Here is a 4,941-nt window from a genome sequence, read left to right as displayed (position 1 = left end):
TGAGCCCCAGATAAATCATCTTCTCTCTCCCTGGTTTCCCAGCCTTGGCAAAATATTCAGGTTTGGACTGTTACACGTTGGTAAATTCTTTTAATTCTTGGGACATGCAATCCCTCCCCTTCTGGGTTTCGCAGTGTAATAGTCTCCCCCACCCCCGTCACATGTTGAACACGTCCTTTCACACGCAGGCTGGTGGCTACTCCCGTTCTCTTCAGAGAGAAGCCCAACCCTGGGTATGCCACTGGACATGGGAGGCAATGCATGTCACGATGGGCTGCCCTGCTCTGACTCCATCACCGGAGAACCCATAAAGCTGCGTGTCTGAGTGGCCCTGGGCAAGCAAGGCACCTCTTGTCTGTTCCGGCTATAGTGCAATCAGCATGTCCCTGGATTTTATGACCCAGCGTACCCTAAGGGTGCAGACGTGCTGTGGCTGACGGGGATGCTGGCTGAAGTCTGCAGCGAGCCTTCGTGGGGAAGAGCCCTCAATGACCTGAGGATTTTGAAGCAAACCTATGCCCTTTGCAAGTAACTACCGTTTATTTTGAGAAAACTCAAATGGGTCGCACGAGGCCGGGTTGTTGGTGACACAGCAGAGACCTGGGCTGGAGGTCGTCTGACCCGTTGACCGAGAGCTGCTATGTGTCCAGGCCGATTCCACGAGCAGGCAGACGCGGTGTCCGGGTGGTCTGGCACCTGCCCCGCTGTCCCACGCTGCTCTCAGCCAGCAGCAGTGGCCTGGCGACGAGCTCCCTGTGGCTGGTCGACAAAGGAGCCTCTCGTGGTTTAAATCTACCAGCATCCGCGGGAGGGGTGCATCCTGAAAGGAGGGTGAAGAAAAGCTCTGCGGGCCGTAGGGCTTCTGGCCGCACACCCCTCAGCCCGCGTTGCCTGCAAGACGACTCACCCAGAGGCCAGTCTGCTCTAACCCGTGAGCAGGGGCCATGTGGTTGCAGGTCGGGAAAGAACACAACGGGATGATTAGGGGCAAGCTGTGTGGGTGGGCCTGTGTGAACGGGCCCAGAGTAGGAGACCATTTGTGTCCTGTGTGAGAGCTGTCCAGGCCTTGCTGCGGACGGGGGTCTCTAACCCACCGGGGCTGCGTGTCAGTCCGCCCCTTCCGCCGAGACCCCTGTGTTTGCTCGAGGGTGCACTGCATATGAAGTGGCATTGACAGGGGTGCAGAGGTGACGTCTGGGCTCGGTTATAAAACACAGGCTTGCCAAGGCCAGATTGGCCACTGGCAGACATGGGGGCCAAACCTGAGCTTTCGATAGCGTGGAAGACCCCTGCGGGGTCAGCTTGCTACATGCTGGTAGACTGTTTACATCGATCTCACCCATCACAGGGAGGACAGGATTTTCTCCAATGAACTAGATCATTTATTCATTAAAAAGTATTTATTAAGCACCTACTGTGTACCAGGCACAATTGTACGTGCTCGGGCTCTATCAGTGAGCAGAAAACACAGAAGGTGTCATCTCTATGAAACTTTCCTTCTGTTACAAGAAGTGTAATAAATAAGTAAATTTTGTAGTATGTTTTGAAGTGATGTGCTATGGGGGAAAAGCGAAGTGGGGTGGATAAGGGGATGAGCAGTGCCGAAGACGGGGAATAACAGTTTCCAAAATACATGTGATTCAGGGTAGGCCTCCAGGCCTTGATGGACATCTGGGAGGAAAGCTCTCCATTCAGGCCCTAGGGGGGCGTTTGCCTGGTGCGAGCAGTGTCTGCAGCTCAGTGATGAGGGGGAGAGAAACAGGAGACGAGGTCCGGGAGGGCCAGGAGGGAGGTCAGTGGAGTGTTGTGGGCATGTTAGGGGAGATGAGAACCCACTGCAAGGGTCTGAGCACGTGACCACGATGCTAGGAATGGNTGTGCTATGGGGGAAAAGCGAAGTGGGGTGGATAAGGGGATGAGCAGTGCCGAAGACGGGGAATAACAGTTTCCAAAATACATGTGATTCAGGGTAGGCCTCCAGGCCTTGATGGACATCTGGGAGGAAAGCTCTCCATTCAGGCCCTAGGGGGGCGTTTGCCTGGTGCGAGCAGTGTCTGCAGCTCAGTGATGAGGGGGAGAGAAACAGGAGACGAGGTCCGGGAGGGCCAGGAGGGAGGTCAGTGGAGTGTTGTGGGCATGTTAGGGGAGATGAGAACCCACTGCAAGGGTCTGAGCACGTGACCACGATGCTAGGAATGGCGGGGTATGGAGGAAAGACACCAGCAAGGGGACAGCGAACCCCCCCGTGTGATGGACGAGGGGGTCTCCACCAGAGTCGGGGTGCTGGCAGTCACGGAATGCAACAGTGTCTGGGTATGGATATTTTAGTACTTTATTGTGGAAAACTAAAAACATACAAAAACAGAGACTAGTGCAAAACCCCCTTCCACCCACAATGCACCTGTCACCCAGCTTCGGAAATGGTGCACACACGGCCAACCCCATGTCATCACACCCACCCTGTGCCTGCTGGGTCACTTCAAACAAGCTTGTATCATTTAACCCACAAATACCTTAGCATGAGTTCTTAAAGATGAATACTCTATTTTTAAAATAAAACATAACTATAACAGTATCACTTATATCCAAAACATGCAATAACTTCTTAACATTAGTGTACAAATTTCCGTTAGAATTTCCTAAGTGGTATTTTTCTTAACTTGGTTTGAGTCAGGATCCAAACAAGGCCGGCCATCCCTTTGGTTGATGTGTGTCACGTCTCATTGAGTTTGTAGGTTTTCCCTACCCCTTCCCTCCCTCCATCCCCCTTCCCTCCCCCATTTGTTTGTTGAAGAAACCGGGTCATTTGTCCTGTGATGTTTCCACCGTGTGGATTTGGTGGGTTGCAGTCCCGTGGCGCCTGCTCGTGGAGCTGTGCTGTAGTTCCATGTATTCCCTGCAGGCTGGTGGTTGGGCCTAGAAACCTGATTGGAATCAGTTTTGATATTTGGGGCACGAATACTTTGTAGGTGGCATTGGATGCTTGCATCAGGAGGCACATAATATTGGGCTGTTTGGTTTTTGATGATAATCTAATCAGTAGGTGTCCCATGAACTACCCAGTCAAAACAGNCGGGGTATGGAGGAAAGACACCAGCAAGGGGACAGCGAACCCCCCCGTGTGATGGACGAGGGGGTCTCCACCAGAGTCGGGGTGCTGGCAGTCACGGAATGCAACAGTGTCTGGGTATGGATATTTTAGTACTTTATTGTGGAAAACTAAAAACATACAAAAACAGAGACTAGTGCAAAACCCCCTTCCACCCACAATGCACCTGTCACCCAGCTTCGGAAATGGTGCACACACGGCCAACCCCATGTCATCACGGCCAACCCCATGTCATCACACCCACCCTGTGCCTGCTGGGTCACTTCAAACAAGCTTGTATCATTTAACCCACAAATACCTTAGCATGAGTTCTTAAAGATGAATACTCTATTTTTAAAATAAAACATAACTATAACAGTATCACTTATATCCAAAACATGCAATAACTTCTTAACATTAGTGTACAAATTTCCGTTAGAATTTCCTAAGTGGTATTTTTCTTAACTTGGTTTGAGTCAGGATCCAAACAAGGCCGGCCATCCCTTTGGTTGATGTGTGTCACGTCTCATTGAGTTTGTAGGTTTTCCCTACCCCTTCCCTCCCTCCATCCCCCTTCCCTCCCCCATTTGTTTGTTGAAGAAACCGGGTCATTTGTCCTGTGATGTTTCCACCGTGCGGATTTGGTGGGTTGCAGTCCCGTGGCGCCTGCTCGTGGAGCTGTGCTGTAGTTCCACGTATTCCCTGCAGGCTGGTGGCTGGGTCTAGAAACCTGATTGGATTCAGTTTTGATATTTGGGGCGCGAATACTTTGTAGGTGGCATTGGATGCTTGCATCAGGAGGCACATAATATTGGGCTGTTTGGTTTTTGATGATAATCTAATCAGTAGGTGTCCCATGAACTACCCAGTCAAAACAGTGGTTTTCTGTTTCTTTCATTCCTTCTTCGTTTATTGGAAGAATTATTTATTCCCACATCAACTATTTGATGGTGGGGAAATAGCATTGGGAGAATACAACCCGTGGAAAGGTGCTCGCTGCTCTCAGATCGCTAATCATTTCTAGGCCTTTTTAGTGGGCAGACCTAGAAACTAATTTTTTTTTTAAAAGCAGTTTATGCTGATGCTTCCACCTCAAATTTAGATTTGTATGGCTGTTAGTTAACTTTTTAATTTAATTTTTAAATGTCTTTTCTCTAATGTTAGAAATCTTTGAAATAACATTAACCTAGTTGCCTTTTGCTTTTGGAAGCTCAGCCTAGAGCTTGCTTCTCTTCAGATGACTGTGTAAAGTACCTGACACTCTTTTCTCTATAAACCACTGCAGTGGATTCTTTAGTCTGCAACTGAATCCCGACAGCATAAACAGCATAAGAAGGAGGGGTGGCTCTGGGCATCGTGTGGGAAGGACGTGGGCACCTTTCATAGTCAAGCCAACAGATACAGATGATCCCCAGTGGGACAGTTGTTGGAGACAACATTGAGCGGAGAGCTGAGTCACTCAGTCATGTCTATGTGCAAATTCCAGTTCGCCAAAATCTGTGCTTCTGGTTTTCCAACAGGAGTACTTCTCCCCCCTTCTTCCTTTCCCCTAAATCAGACCCTGGGGAACACATCAGGTTAGGCTCAGAGCAGGTGCGCAGGGTCTTGTCTCACCCGTGTACTCTGGTCACTTGAGCAAGTATCTCAGTGGCCGCCCCATCACCGCTTCGGAGCAGGCGCATTAGGGGTCCCGGATGTGAATGCACGTGGGCGAGAAGAACTGGTAGGCTGGAACTAGCTGNAGCAAGTATCTCAGTGGCCGCCCCATCACCACTTCGGAGCAGGCGCATTAGGGGTCCCGGATGTGAATGCACGTGGGCGAGAAGAACTGGTAGGCTGGAACTANCTTTATT

The sequence above is a fragment of the Ailuropoda melanoleuca genome, chromosome 8, assembly GCF_002007445.2.
Source record: "Ailuropoda melanoleuca isolate Jingjing chromosome 8, ASM200744v2, whole genome shotgun sequence".
NCBI classification, from domain to species: domain Eukaryota; kingdom Metazoa; phylum Chordata; class Mammalia; order Carnivora; family Ursidae; genus Ailuropoda; species Ailuropoda melanoleuca.
Note: the sequence above shows the minus strand (reverse complement) of the source record.